Raw genomic sequence first — 16,827 nt, forward strand, 5'->3', positions numbered from 1 at the left:
GAGAAGAGACGTCGTCAGCGAGAAGCTGGCATCACCATGAGAGCAGGTGAGCTTTCGTTTTTGTCTAACTCCGAGTCTGGGTTGTCTCGTGTGCGCAGATCACCGGGGAAGAGCACGAAGTATGAACTGTCGATCCTTCCTCCGTCCACGTTTTTGCTTCAATCTTTCGACGCAACGGAATGGATGGTTGTGCAACGAAGGAAGAGGAGTCGCGTAAGCAGACGTAGCTGAAAAAACGTCACCTCATAGGTTAGCTCAAAACGTCGAGGTGATAGCTTGAGGTCCTAATCTTACTGAGTTGTTTTGAGGATAAGTGGAAAGGCTCAATAGAACGGGATCCTCACGTAACCAATAGAGCTTCGCCTTAACTACAAAGTGGAGAAGGAAGGCAGGGAAGGGCTCTGATCGCCAACGCCGATCGTCACCGGTAAGTATTTCCGCCGGGGAGAGGCGACGGCACGATGCAGATGTTCCAAAAGCGTTCCTGTTGGACATGGGCCATTTGGGCCGAATTTCAGGCGTGGATACATGTGTTGACGTAACAGGCAGTATGAGCCTCGAGCGATCAATTGATCTCATACCTACGTCTCGGGTAACTCGTTTTGATCGAGGAACTCTGGAACGCCTAGGGTTCCATACGTGCAGCCGTCGGCCTGCACCCGTCTCTACCCCGCTCCCTGCTGTTGGTGTCCTCACGATCGTGATGGCGAGTCGTGGCGGAGGACACCCATCGCGTGGCGCAGGGCCTCCTGGTGGTGGTCGAGGGAATGGCAATACGGGAGGCTGAGGTTGGGAAACAATGTTGGTCGTGGATCCAATTTTGTCCAAGGTGGTCCGAGTGGTACGGCTGGAAGTGGAAGTGGAGGTAATTCTGGGCATGATACTGAAAACCATGATAATATCTTTGCTGATGGTGTGTTTCGTGTTGCACATGGTCGTCCAAACAATGGGGCCGGTGGTTATCGCAATAATCAAGGGTTCAACCGATATAATGAGCGTCGGAATTTTGGAGGCAATGGAGAAAAATTTCGGTATAATGAACGCCGGTACACTGGCTATCCGAATGGTCGCAATGTTAATCCGAGGCAAAATGATACAGCCGATGGCTTGACCGTGATTCAGTTTCAATTGGTTAAAGAGGCTGCCGAGGCATTGGCTCGTCAATTTGTGGAGCGTCAGCCAGACCCTGTGAGGTCTTCGGATGCGCCGATGCAGAGTGCGGAGTCTCAGCCAATGGGTCTAGTGGCTCATGCTCAACCTACTGGACAGATGTTGCAGGGTCGGACTAGTTCGGAACAAAGAGCGGTTTCCTCTCTCTTGGCTGTTGCAGGTATTGGGCAAGGGTCAAAAATATGGATGTTCCATCTGCTGTCGATACATTGGCCAAGAAGAAGGGCCCGAATTGTTATCGTTGTCACAAGAATGGCCATTGTTCGAATGAATGTCAGGTTGTGCTCTGCAACTGTTGTCAGAGTGCAGATCACTCTTCAAATGCTTGCCCCTTGCTGACACCACCTAGGCCAAGGATGGCAATGTATGGAATAGGCCATGCTGATCTTGCTTTTTGGGAATTGTCGTTATCAGAGGGTGCTCGACCTCGGGTGGAGAATACTAGGTTGGGTAGGGTGGCCATCTCTGGTGGCATTTTATCTTTGGAAGAAATTATTACACTGCTAAAGTAGATTGTGCCAGATGATACTTATCTGTGGGATATTCAGCAGGTTGAGGAGAATATATCCAGGGTCAACTTTCCTAGTAGGCTGGATTTAGTGAGGGTGCAACACTTTGGCCGTTTTAATGTACCAGACACAACCATCACTATGTCATTTGATTTCTGGAAACAAGAAGTTGAGCCGGTCTGGGTTCCTGAAGATGTTTGGGTCTGAGTATATGCACTTCCTCCGGTGGCATTAGATGATTTTCTTGCTTTATGGGCGTTGGGGGATGCTTTTGGCAAAACTAAGGATATTGATATGGAATTCACTAGGGCTAATAATGTTTCGAGAATTTTGATCACTTGCCTTGATCCGTCTATTATTCCTGATACATGGGACCTTTCAAAGTGCATGGAGCCCATGTGTGGTTTTGGTAATTAATGATAATCCCTATGGACTAATGTTTGCATTGAGTTATATTTGTAGGTGTTGTCCATAGGCAATGCTTGAACCATTTGTTGGCTTCAAGGTTTCAATAAGAAGAAATTGATGAAGGATATCAAGTGTCAAGTATGTCTTGAAGATGAAGATGAAGTGAGTCCTCAAGTTACTTCAAGACATCAACATAATGAAGTGCAAGTTCAAGATGAGCCATCTCGAAGAGATCATAAGCTTGAAGCTTGCCATGAAGAAATGCTTGAACCATATGTTGGCTTGAAGGTTGCAAGAAGAAGAAATTGATGAAGGATATCAAGTGTCAAGTATGTCTTGAAGATGAAGATGAAGTGAGCCCTCAAGTTACTTCAAGACATCAACATGATGAAGAATGAAGAAATGAAGTGCAAGTTCAAGATGAGCCATCTCGAAGAGATCCTTTACTTGAGTCTTGCCATCCAAATGAAAAAGATCAAGTGTCAAGTATGTCTTGAAGATGAAGATGAAGTGAGCTCTCAAGGTTAACTTAAAGACATCAACGAAATGAAGTGCAAGTTCAAGATGAGCCATCTCGAAGAGATCCTTTGCTTGAGTCTTGCCATCCATATGGTGATCATGGATATGTGAAGATGTGCCGAAGAAGAAGCTCTCCCGTGGTGAATTATGGGGGAGCAATCCATATGGTGATCATGGATATGTGAAGATGCGCCGAAGAAGAAGCTCTCCCATGGTGGATTATGGGGGAGCAATCCACAAGACTTCGTCAAGCAAGCACAATCAAGAAAGGCATTCCATCTTGTTGAGGTCAAGATCGTCATCATCGAGCTCAAGTGGAATGTGCAAGTATAAGGTTTGATATTGATAGGGTTTCTTTCTCACCGGTCTCATAGTGTAGTTGGATACCGGTTTATAGTTTAGTTGCCGTACTATCAAGAGGGCTCTCGAGTGAGTAACTCGATCGTATCGTTCGGAGAGAGCTCAAACCTTTGCATTCTTGCATCACCTTTCTTGGTTGTTATTTGGATCTTATCCATGTGACGTTTTAGAGCTTGTACTTATTCTCATGACAAGCTCTAGTTCATCAAGAATGGTTTTTGCACGGGCAACTTGTTGCATTTTCAAGGTTGGAGGTTTTTACCGGTATGTCTTTTTTAGATAGGTCAAACTGTAAGGGTATTTTACCCTTATCCATTATTTTGGTAACAATGACACCGTGCTAGAGTATTTGACCTAATATGTTTACAAGGATTATCTCAGGTATTAGGCAAAGAGGCATAAATGGTGTATCAAAGAAACAATAAGGCTAAAGGAGACCCCCCACTTCAACAACAATCGAAAAGGGGTCTACAGGAGAAATCCGGTCGGTCACCCGGTTGGACCGGGCCACAGACCGGATGGTCCGGCGCACGGTCCGGTCGACCGGTCGCCAACCGGGCGCCAACCGGGCTGCAAGTCGACGCTGGAAGAATCCGGTTGCCGCCCGGTCAGCCGGGCTACAGACCGGCGAGTCCGGCGCACGGTCCGGTCGACCGGGCGCCAACCGGGCGTCAACCGGACAGAGTCCCTAGACGAAGAAAACGGGATCCGGCCCAGCATCCGATCGCAACCGGCTGGTCCGGTCACTGGTCCGGTCTGACCGGATCCCAGACCGGACAGTCCGGTCACTGGTCCGGTTGACCGGGTTTGACGAGAAGAAAGCTGAGGTGGCAAGTGACCAACGGCCATATTTCGAAGTACACTATAAATAGGCCTTCTCCTACCTCTGAACATTTGGGCAACATACTATAAGCTGTTCTTGAGCTCTCTCTCTCTTACTCCATTGCTAGAAACACCAAAAGCCTCCGATCTCCCTCCTCCTCCACCCAAACTCAAATCCCTCCGGGGAATCACTAGAGGAGGACCCGATCTACTGTTCTACCAAGCCAAATCTCATTCCCCTTGTATTCATCAAGAAGCTTGCTTCCTAGGGTTCCTTGGAAACCCTAGGTGGGCAAGAGGAGTCCGGAAGCATCCGGGCTGTGGATTTGCTCCGGGCAAGATTGTGAAGGTTTGGAGGCTACCTCAAAGTCTACCACAAGTGAGTGAGCTATTCCTTCGTGGGATAGGCTCCGGAGAATAGGGTGAGCCTTCGTGGCGTGGGGAATCCTTCGTGGGACCTCCACCCCTCCAAACGTGACGTACCTTGTTGCAAAGCAAGGGAACACGGGAATACATCCTCGTCTCCGCGTGCTATCGGTTATCTCTAACCGAACTCCTTACTTGTGATTTAACTGCCTGTGAGAGCCTTCGTGCTCGAGTTAGTTGTATCCTCATATAGGTTGCTTCACCTAGGTTGCATTAGGCTCACCTTTATATTCCGCAAAGCCTAATATTGCAAAGAAAGAATTAAAATTTGTAGAAACCTATTCACCCCCCCCCCCTCTAGGTTTACCATCTCTATACTTTCAATTGGTATCAGAGCCTGGACTCTTATTAAGGGCTTCACCGCCTTAAGAGTGAGATGGAAAAACTATTCGAGGGTCTAGATGAAGACTCTAACCTTTCGGTTAAAGAGATGAAATCTAGATTCTTGGCATATGACGCCGAGAAGAAGAAAAAGGAGGATGAACTACAAAGCCAAATGGCGGAGATGACCGCCATGCTTAAGAACTTGACTAGTGGGTCTCCTAGAGGGGCTTCGGCCTCTCTAGGGAGTGATGGCGTGTAACTCACACGTTCGTTGGGAACCCCAAGAGGAAGGTATGATGTCGTATAGCAGCAGGTTTTCCCTCAGTAAGAAACCAAGGTTTATCGAACCAGTAGGAGCCAAGAAGCACGTTGAAGGTTGATGGCGGCGAGATGTAGTGCGGCGCAACACCAGGGATTTCGGCGCCAACGTGGAACCTGCACAACACAACCAAAGTACTTTGCCCCAACGAAACAGTGAGGTTGTCAATCTCACCGGCTTGCTGTAACAAAGGATTAGATGTATAGTGTGGATGATGATTGTTTGCGTAAAAACGGTAGAAACAAGATGTGCAAGAGATTGTATTCGATGTAAAAGAATGGACCGGGGTCCACAGTTCACTAGAGGTGTCTCTCCCATAAGAAATAGCATATTGGGTAAACAAATTACAGTTGGGCAATTGACAAATAGAGAGGGCATGACAATGCACATACATGACATGATGAGTATTGTGAGATTTAATTGGGCATTACGACAAAGTACATAGACCGCTATCCAGCATGCATCTATGCCTAAAAAGTCCACTTTCAGGTTATCATCCGAACCCCTTCCGGTATTAAGTTGCAAGCAACAGACAATTGCATTAAGTATGGTGCGTAATGTAATCAATAACTATATCCTCGAACATAGCATCATTGTTTTATCCCTAGTGGCAACAGCACATCCATAACCTTAGAACTTTCTGTCACTATCCCAGATTTAATGGAGGCATGAACCCACTATCGAGCATAAATACTCCCTCTTGGAGTTACAAGCAATGACTTGGCCAGAGCCTCTACTAGCAACGGAGAGCATGCAAGATCATAAACAACACATAGGTAATAGATTGATAATCAACATAACATAGTATTCTCTATTCATCGGATCCCAACAAACACACATGTAGCATTAGAGATAGATGATCTTGATCATGATAGGCAGCTCACAAGATCAGACAATGATAGCACAATGAGGAGAAGACAACCATCTAGCTACTGCTATGGACCCATAGTCCAGGGGTGAACTACTCACACATCAATCCGAAGGCGACCATGGCGGTGTAGAGTCCTCCGGGAGATGATTCCCCTCTCCGGCAGGGTGCCGGAGGCGATCTCCTGAATCCCCTGAGATGGGATTGGCGGCGGCGGCGTCTCAGTATGTTTTCTCGTATCGTGGCTCTCGGTACTGGGGGTTTCTCGACGAAGGCTATTTGTAGGCGGAAGGGTAGGTCAAGGGGCGTCACGAGGGGCCCACACCACAGGCCGGCGCGGCCAGGGCCTTGGCCGCGCCGCCCTGGTGTGTCGCCACCTCGTGGCCCCACTTCCTTTCCCCCTCGGTCTTCTGGAAGCTTCGTGCAAAAATAGGACCCTGGGCGTTGATTTCGTCCAATTCCGAGAATATTTTCTTACTAGGATTTCTGAAACCAAAAACAACAGAAAACAGCAACTGGCTCTTCGGCATCTCGTTAATAGGTTAGTGCCGGAAAATGCATAATAATGACATATAATGTGTATAAAACATGTGAGTATCATCATAAAAGTAGCATGGAACATAAGAAATTATAGATACGTTTGAGACGTATCAGGGAGTTTCCATGAAGTCAACCATGACTATCCCAAAAACACTTCACCCATGCCTCATATAAACCATAGTGGGAACATTCCCCATTTTGATGGAACTCACTTTCCTTTTTGGAAATCTTCTATGGAATCTCATATTCGCAGCTGCAGCGTGGAGTTGTGGGAGATCATTGTTCATGGATACCGGGAGCCACAAGATCCCATTCGGTTGACCTCCACCGAATTCTACAACCGTCAACTCAACGCCTCCGCCCGTGACAAGATTAGGAGTGGCATCAACCGCAAGCTCCTTGATCAAGTCAATGACATAGAGTCCGCTAAAGAGTTGTGGGATCGAATCGTAGTACTCCAAGAGGGAACCGATTTGATCCAATCCGCTCTTTATGAGACCGCAAAGCAAGAGGCTCATCAATTCATGATTCAAGAAGGAGAGTCCATAGCCGATGCCTATGCAAGGCTTGGCGCTCTTAGAGTAAGGGTCAAGGGACTTGGAGTTGAGAAGTACAACGACGGCTTCGAGATGAATGAAGCATTCATAAAGTCCAAGGTGATTGCTATGATTGCCGTCAAGCAAGAAGACACCAACCTTGCACTCAACTTGCAAATCATGACCAAGAGTGCCGATCTAAACTCCGATGATCTAGTCTCCTATGTGGCCGCCAATGAAAACATGGCCAAAGCGGGAAAGAGGCTCATGGCAATGAACCGTGTTGATGAAGTCTCACACAACCATGAAGCGTCACACAACCTTGCTCTTAAAGCTAGAGCGGACAATGGAAGAGAAGAAGACTATGAAATTGGAGAAGATGAAGAGATGACTTCAACTAGTGACATTGCTACCGACTTTGCCTTCTTTGCCAAGAAGTACAAGGAAAAGTTCCCAATGCTCCTCAATGACAAGAAGAAGAAGAAGAAGATAACTTGCTACAACTGTGATGAAGATAGCCACTTTGCAAATGAGTGCCCTTATGAGAAAAGGGTAGACAAGCCAAAGTTCATCAAAGGGGTCAAGCCAAGATTGAAGCCAAACCTAATCAACGATCGATACAAGAAGAACAAGGGAAGAGCTTTTGTTGGGGCCGAGTACTTGTCCGATGAAGAAGAGGAAGATGAGGAGAAGGAGACCGGAGTGGCCGGTTTGGCTTTCTCTAAGCCCGGGTCACTCTTCACATATGACTACTCCAAGGATTACCCCACGGAGAATGATGTGGTGTTGGGGGGATGACCCCCGGTATGCCAAAGGCATGCCAAACCGGATGGTTTGAGCCATCAAGATACCGGTTTAATATTTAAGCCGGAAGACAGAGTTAGAAATCTGGCTAAGTGAAGCTAAGCCGGTATCCCCAAGAGGGGTATACCGGAACCGGATAAAGAAGATACCGGAAGGAAAGCATGTCGGCACAGCTGGTCAAAGATTCCCTCTGGAGCAAGAAGACAAAGATGAGCGAAGCAAAGTAACTTTAAACGAAGCCCTGACGCCAAAGGTGGGGGTGACGCCAAAAGCAACCGGAAGACGTCAGCCTCCCTGGTTAAAGAAGCCGGCGCCGCCATTTATGACTAAAGTGACTTTGTAAAAGTAGTTTGTCTAGTCAAAGATGCCATTAGATGCCATCAGATGCTATTTAGATGCCATTAGGGTTTCTTGCTCTGTAAGCCACCTCTCCCCTATATAAGGAGAGGTGGTAGCCCCATTACGGGCACGATTACGACGACGAGAAAGAGAGACGACCTAGTACCTACGTTCCTGTAACCACAAACCTGTAATTTGCTAAGAGCAATAAAGAGAAAGATCTAGAGCGGAGTTCGTCCTTGTGTTCTTCTTCTTGTTTCGCTACCCTAGGGTGTGTTCTTGAGGAAAGCATCCGGAATTTCATCCAATCTCATCACGAACCCTCCCCCGAATCCTCTAGCGCACATTCGGCCCCAACTCAAGCCATCCCATGGCATCTGCTCGTTCGCCACGACGACAGTTGGCGCCCACCGTGGGGCCAGCAGCTGCACTTGCTGGAGTACAAATTCGGGCAGGCCTCCTCACCGTCGACGGCGAGCGTGTCGTCACCGCTCTCGTCGACCGCGTCCTCGGCATGGATTACATCAACGACAACACCGGCTACTTCGCCAGCGGCGGTAAGTACCCCAAGAAGAAGCACACCGTCGAGCTCGGGAGCTTCCGCGTCTACTACGGCACCGTCCCTGAGCGCCAGTGCCTCTCGCCGGTGCTGGTGGCTCCGGACCCCCCAAGATCTGCGCTTTCCAGCGGCCGTGCCGCCGGCAGCGTCGAGGTGCTGGTCGTTGGCGCGGGCGACGCCGGCAAAGGGGCTGCGGCAGAAGCTGCTGCGATGACAAAATCCACGCGCACGGCCAAGCCGCCAACCGAGCGCGACCAGGTGGCTGCCGGTACCTCCGCAGCGCCACCGGAAACTCCACTCCAGGCGGCGATGAGCGTCCTCGCCACGCCCATCGTGCAGAACATCGACCCGGCAGCGGCTCAGGCGGAGCTGGAGGCACAGCGCCAGAGGCTGCTCGAGAACGGCAAGGACATCATCCGGGCGCAGCGCGAACTGAACCTAACCCTACGTGAGTACAATGCTGCCCATGGCTTTGCTTCTGTTAGCGCTCATCCGGCTAGGCAGCCGGAAAACCGGCTTAGAGGTCGCAATCTAGAGCAGGATTTGCGCAAAGAGATTCTTACCGGCAAGAGTGCCTCTGCATCTGTTAGCATTGTAGAGAAACCGAAGTACAGTAGCCCGGATAAAACCTTAAAAGCTGCTAGGGCTGCAGTAGAGCTGTGTGAGTCGCTTACCGGTGACGCGTTGGTAAAACAGCAAGATCGTGTAAAAGAGTTGCTTGATATGATTGAGGTGCAAAATGCTGAGCAGCAAGCTAAGATAAACAAGGCCGTGGCATCAAAATCTCTGCGTTCCGCAAGGAATGCCGGTAGCAAGTCCCATGGGCAGGCATCGTCCCCCCATCCGGACAAAAGAAAAGAAAAAACGAATGCGCAGCAAATGACTGTGTACGACCCGGTTCTTGCCGGAAAACAGCAAATCGGTGCCGGAAAACAACAAGCCGGGCGGTATGAGGCCGGTAGAAAAAATCAAGGGGAAACAGATGCCCTTGCCAGAAACGGCAACGCCGCAAAAGAGTATGCCGGCAGAGAAGGAAGTGGGCAAAACTTCCGCGCTGCAAAAGCAGCGTACGTGGAAGAGGAAATGCCTCCACCAAGGTACCGGCAGGTAAGAGCCGCGGCACCAGAAAGATATGAAGAGGTGGACTCGGAAGCTGAAAGAGTTGTGGTCTACCGGAACCGTTGGGAGGCCGGTTAGGCGAAAGATGCCTACCAGATCGGGATGCGAGGCACCGTCTGGATAGGGTGTATTTGTCTGAAATAATTGAGGCGGAAGGACCTCCAGGCCCAAAATGCTTTGGTCCAAGGATCATGAAAGAAGGACCACCGGTTCGCAACTTCTAGTTGCCCCGTGACACGAAAACATACGATGGCACCACTAAGCCGGAAGACTGGCTCGCGGATTATGTTACCGCGGTCTACGTCGCTGGTGGCGGAGGAACTGTAGCCAGAGGAGGAAATCGCCGTTGGGCGGTAAGAATCGTACCAACGTACCTAGTGGGACCGGCAAGAATCTGGCTGAACAATTTGCCAGCCGGAAGCATAAACGGCTGGCTGGACTTTGAGGAAGCTTTCGTGAGCAATTTCAGCAGCACTTATCGAAGGCCAAACAGGCCTCAACAGCTCGCTTTGTGCGTGCAACGCGCGAATGAAACAGACCGGGATTACCTGGCCAGGTGGAACACCACAAGGAACTCCTGTGAAGGGGTGATAGAGGCACAAGCCATAGCTTGGTTTAGCAGCGGATGTCGAAGAAGTTCGCCGCTGTGGCAAAAGCTGCAGCGGAGCATGCCAACGACTTTGGCGGAAATGATACGTGTAGCTGATAGCTACGCATTGGGAGACCCAATGCAGCCGGCAGTGCAAGCTGACCCGGAACAAAACCAGCCTCAGCAAAGACAAGAACAATACCGGGATAACCGGCAAAACAAACGAAGGGAAGAGTTTCCGGATCGAAGATATGGTCCGCAACAAGTAGCCGCGGTGCAGGAAAAAATTCCGGCGCCAGCGGAAGCCAAAGACAAAAAACCGGATCGCAGCCATGGGCGGGTCCAAAGAAACAATGGGTTGAAAAGAAGCCCTGGCAAAGTAATGAGGAAAGGTACACCATGGAATCCGCTATGGATCAACCATGCCGGTGGCATACACCAAACCCCGGAAGACCGGCTAACCATTTGACAAAAGATTGTACATGGATCAAAAGGTTAATGGGCCAGAGCACGGCAAAAGATGCCGGAAAGCTACCACCACCACCTCCGCTTACCGGACCAAACGCCATACCGGTGCACCCGCAAAACCGCCCTCCACCACAACAAGTTCACCAGGTGGGAAACGGCAATGGCCAGCCACCTCCACCGGCACCTTTAGGCCGGAATGTTTACCATGATCCGGACATGTGCTGTGTCGTATTCGTAACAGAGCCAACAGACCGGCAAAGTTTGCACCGTCGCTCCATGGAGGTAAACGCAGTGATGCCGGCTGTCCCAAAATACATGCTATGGTCTGATCAAGAGATCAGCTGGTCGTTCAAGGATCACCCCAAGCTAATGCCTAATCCGGGTGGTTATGCTCTTGTGGTTGACCCCATCATGCATGGGCCAAGCACTCGAGTCAAATTTAGCAAGGTGCTGATAGACAATGGGAGCAGCATCAACATCATGTACCGGCACACTATGCGCACGCTTGGGATAACTGAGAACATGCTGCAGCCAACACACACAACTTTCCATGGAATCGTTCCGGGTTTGTCTTGCTCGCCCATGGGAAAAGTCCGGATGGATGTGTCCTTCGGTGGACGTGACAATTGCCGAGTGGAAAACCTTCTGTTCGAGGTAGTGGACCTAGACAGTCCCTACCATGCGCTGCTGGGGAGACCGGCGCTGGCGGCCTTTATGGCCTCAACTCACACAGCCTATCTCAAGATGAAGATGCCGAGGCCTCGTGGACCCTTAACCGTGGTGGGAAACTACAAAGTCTCACTGGAAACCGCTTCCGCCGGATCGAATCTGGCCGAGTCGCTGGTGATTGCAGAGGAAAAAAGAAGGATGCAAACTGCTGTGGCGCTGGCTCAGTCCTTGCAGTTGAGCTTAGCGGCAATGAGCGGAAGCTTGGGCACACCGGCATTCAAGCCAACCAATGAAACAAAGGACATCGTGCTAGATCCGGCTCACCCTGAGCGTACCGTCCGTATCGGTGCCGGCCTCAGTGAGGCATAGGAAAGCGCGCTCACCAGCTTCCTCCGTGAGAATCGGAATATCTTCGCCTGGTCTACTGATGACTTGGTAGGTGTTCTGAGGGAGCTGGCTGAGCACTGTCTTAATGTCCGGAAAGATGCCAAGCCGGTAAGGCAGCCGCTGCGCCGGTTTGCTGAAGACAGAAGAAAGATCATTGGAGAGGAGATAACAAAGTTGTTGGTTGCCGGTTTCATCGTGGAAGTACTACACACAGAATGTCTAGCCAATCCGGTGATGGTCGAAAAGAAGAAAGAAGAGAACCTTGAAGCAAAAGCTCCAAAGGTATGGCGCATGTGCATCGACTACACCAACCTGAACAAGGCTTGCCCAAAAGATCCTTTCCCGCTGCCCCGGATCGATCAAGTGATTGATTCCACCGCTGGATGTGAACTGTTGTCTTTCCTGGATGCTTATTCCGGTTTCCACCAAATCCCCTTGAAAAAGGAAGACCAAATAAAGACTGCGTTTATCACCCCGCACGGGGCTTATTGCTATGTCACCATGCCTTTCGGTTTGCGCAACGCTGGTGCAACGTACCAGCGCTGTATGCAAAAGTGTTTGTATGATCAAATCGGTAAAAACGTGCAGGTATACATAGACGATGTCGTGATAAAAACTAAGAAAAAAGAAACCTTAATCGATGATCTCCGACAAACATTTGATAACCTAAGAAGGTTCCGGATGAAACTCAATCCGGCGAAATGCACCTTCGGTGTTCCAGCCGGTAAATTGCTTGGCTTCCTTGTATCAAGCCGGGGCATAGAGGTAAATCCGGTAAAAATCCGGGCAATCGAAAGAATGAACATACCGCACGATCTAAAAGATGTGCAGAAGTTTACCGGAAGCTTGGCATCGCTAAGCCGGTTCGTAAGCAGATTGGGAGAAAAAGCTTTGCCCCTCTATGCTTTGATGAAAAAATCCGACACGTTCGTCTGGACCCCTCAGGCAGACGCGGCGTTTAAAGAACTGAAAGCAATGCTAGCGACAGCGCCTATACTGGCTTCACCTTTGGAAAGGGAGCCCATGTTGTTGTATATCGCAGCAACAAACCGGGTTGTGAGTGTAGTGGTTGTGGTTGAAAGAGAAGAGGAAGGAAAAACCGTGCAGCGACCGGTATACTACCTGAGCGAGGTGCTCTCCCTCTCAAAACAAAACTACCCTCATTTCCAGAAAATGGCTTATGGCGTGTTCATGGCCGCCACCAAGCTTAAGCACTACTTCGAGGAACACCATATGAAGGTGGTAAGTGAGGCACCCATTTCCGATATCATGTGCAACAAGGATGCTAGCGGCAGGATTGCCAAATGGGCGATTCAAATATCCCCATACGTACCAGAATACGAAAGAAGAGATGCCATAAAATCGCAAGCTTTGGCAGATTTCCTGGTTGATTGGGCAGAAATGCAATACAAGCCACCAAACCAAAAGATAGAGTACTGGAAGATGCACTTTGACGGATCCAAACTCAAGGAGGGGCTAGGAGCCGGAGTGGTACTTACCTCACCTAAGGGAGATCATCTCCGGTATGTCTTGCAAATACACTTCAGAGCATCCAACAATGTGGCTGAGTACGAGGCTCTGGTTCATGGCCTCAAGGTCGCAAAGGAAATCGGCGCACACCGGATCCTTTGCTATGGAGATTCAGATCTGGTGGTGCAGCAGTGTTCCGGAGATTGGGACGCAAAAGATGCCAACATGGCCTCATACCGGTTTCACGTGCAAAAGATTGCCGGCTTCTTCGAGGGTTGCGAGTTTCACCATGTGCCACGGGCAGAAAACGAGGCCGCGGATACTTTGTCCAAATTAGGCTCATCTAGGCAAGAAATTCCTCCCGGAATAGCCTTGGCACACTTAAGAATACCATCGATAAAACCAAACCCGGAATCGGAATCAATTTTCGTACCGGAATCGCATGTCGTACCCATGGATATTGATGAAGTAAACCCGGGGACTGCTCCGGTAAACTCGGGGACTGCTCCGGCAAACTCGGGGACTGCTGCGTCCGTACCGGGAGAAGCAATGCTGGTGGATAACATGGAGATAGACGCACCGGTGTTTTTGGTTCGAGAAGCACCATCTTGGGTTAAACCTATTAAGGAATTCCTGATCAACGGCACCTTGCCGGCTGACGAAAATGAATCAAGACGAATCCAGAGAAGATCCAAAGATTACACCATCATCAATGGGGAGGTATACAAGAGAAGTGTTACCGGTGTCCTTCAAAAGTGTGTGGAGCCGGAAGAGGGAAAAGAAATGCTCATAGAGATTCACCAAGGGGAATGTGGGCACCATGCTTCATCAAGGGCGTTGGTTGCAAAAGTTTTCCGGCATGGGTTCTATTGGCTCACTGCTTTGGAGGATGCTGAGGATTTAGTACGAAAATGCAATGGGTGCCAGAGGTATGCCAAGCAAAACCATACCCCAGCATCCGGTTTAAAAACGATACCGTTAACTTGGCCATTTGATGTGTGCTGCCTTGACATGGTTGGCCCGTTCAAAACCGCTAGAAGCAGCTTTACCCACATCTTGGTCATGGTGGACAAGTTCACCAAATGGCTTGAGGTAAAACCTATCGCAAAATGTGATGGGCATACGGCGGTAAAATTCTTAAAAGATGTTATCTTGCGGTATGGATACCCGCATAGCATCATCACAGACAATGGCACAAACTTTGCTCAAGGTGAGTTCAAAAGATTTTGTGAGGACAACAATATCCGGTTGGATCTGTGCTCAGTCGCGCACCCACAAGGCAATGGCCAAGTGGAGAGAACAAACGCCTTGGTACTTTCCGGTATCAAGCCCAGGCTAATTGAACCTCTGGAAAAGACACCGGGGTGCTGGCTCGATGAGCTACCGTCAGTGTTGTGGAGCATAAGAACGACTCCAAACCGGTCTACCGGGTACACTCCATTTTTCATGGTCTATGGGGCTGAAGCCGTAATTCCAACCGACATCATACATGACTCACCAAGAGTTCAACAATATACCGAAGAAGAGGTAAAAGAGGCAAGAGAAAATGATGTAGACTTGCTAGAAGAAGCGAGAGAGCTAGCCTTGGCAAGAACGGCCATTTACCAACAAAACATGAGACGCTATCATAACCGGAAGGTTAACCCAAGAACATTCCGGGAAGGAGATCTGGTGCTACGCCTGGTGCAGCGCACTGAAGGCCGGCACAAGCTTTCTCCCCCATGGGAAGGACCTTTTGTTGTGAGCAAGGCTCTACACAATGACGCATATTACTTGGTTGACGCACAGGAAGCAAAGAAAGGAAAGGCGGACAGGTCCGGAGAAGAAACCAAGCGCCCATGGAATGTAGCTCTTTTGCGTCCCTTCTATGCATGAGGCTATGTTGTAAGAAGTTCCTTTTTGTACCTTATATGTAATGAATAAAAGATGCCGGCACCCTCGATTGAATCTCGGGGACTGCCTCTACCGAAAATTGCATGTAATATGTTTATTTTTTCAGTTACCGGTTGGTTGCAGAACATTTTTTCTTTCCGGTTTAGTAACGTGCTAAACCTACCGGAGTCTTCGACTCTGCTGCTGTCCGAAACCCGGCTTCATGGCAAGCAAGATAAACCGGTAGGAACTAAGCACGCGAACGACGAAGAGAGGAGATGGGAACAAACAATCCGGAAAGTTTAACTAACCCCGGTTATACCGGTTTTTTGTGAAAAATTTCGAATTATTTCTAAGTTCAAGAAAGTGCTTGCTTGGCAAAAGAACTTTGTGACTCATACGCCAAAAAACCCAGAGGGTAGGCAGAGCCAAAGCAAAAGAACCAAGTGTGCATCGAATTGGATGCCGAAACAATTCCGGAATCTTCACAGTGCAAGATAAAAAGGCAAATTGTAAGCAAGGTGCTAAGTTAGGCAAACGAAACTTAGTAACTTACCGGTATCGCATACCGGCATAAAATTGTCGCAGCACAACCAAAAGCCAAAAGGCTAAGTTTTAGATTACATCATAAAACCCCGGCATACCGGGGTAGAATTTAACCAGCAAATGTTTTGAGTTAGCAGGCACAACAGATATTTCACAAGCAAGAAAATCACGCAACAGGGGCTTCAGGGGGAGCATCGCCAGCGCCAGGACCGTCCAGAGGCTCATCATCAGCTTCGGCCTCCTCTTCACCTTCACCCTCCTCCTCTTCGCTCAGATAATCTTGGACGTCTGGGGGAGCAGCGATGAAGGTGTGCGCGTCGACGTACTCCGCGATGTGGTAGGCACGATCCTGCCGCTTAGCGGTGAGGACCGGTTCCAGATCGGTTTCGGCGTTCTCGCGCACGCCGGTGAGGGCGTCCAAGTCCAGATCCGGGTACCAGGAGCAGGCAACGCGAAGCGCGGAGTCGGCTCCGGCACGGGCGGCAGAGCACTGCCACTCCCGGATCCTTCTGCCGGCACCCTTGAGGCGGTCGCTGATGAGGGAGAAGGTGTCTGGTACCACTTCTCCGGGCCAGAGGGTCCTGAAAAGCTGGGTGGCTACCTCAGGGATATCAGAGAGATTGCGGTGGATGGCGCGCATATGGGAAACTGATACGTCTCCGACGTATCGATAATTTCTTATGTTCCATGCCACATTATTGATGATATCTACATGTTTTGTACACATTATATGTCATATTTATGCATTTTCTGGAACTAACCTATTGACGAGATGCCGCAGTGCCAGTTCCTGTTTTCTGCTGTTTTTGGTTTCAGAAATCCTAGTAAAGAAATATTCTCGGAATCGGACGAAATCAACGCCAAAGATCTTAGAAACCCCGGAAGCATCCAGAACACCCGAGAGCCACCAGAGGAGGGCCTTGTGGGCCCCACACATGCAGGTGGCGCGGCCCAGGCCCTGGCCGCGCCACCCTATGGTGTGGTGGCCCCACAAGCCCTCTGACGCCTCCCTTCCGCCTATTTAAAGCCTCCGTCGCGAAAACCCTGATACGTTCGACGAAACCCGCAGAAACCTTCTGTAGCCGCCGCCATCGCGAAGCCAAGATCTGGGGGACAGGAGTCTCTGTTCCGGCACGCTGCCGGAGCGGGGAAGTGCCCCCGGAAGGCTTCTCCATCGACATCACCGCCATCTCCATCAACGCTG

Source organism: Lolium perenne, chromosome 2, assembly GCF_019359855.2.
Source record: "Lolium perenne isolate Kyuss_39 chromosome 2, Kyuss_2.0, whole genome shotgun sequence".
Taxonomy (NCBI): domain Eukaryota; kingdom Viridiplantae; phylum Streptophyta; class Magnoliopsida; order Poales; family Poaceae; genus Lolium; species Lolium perenne.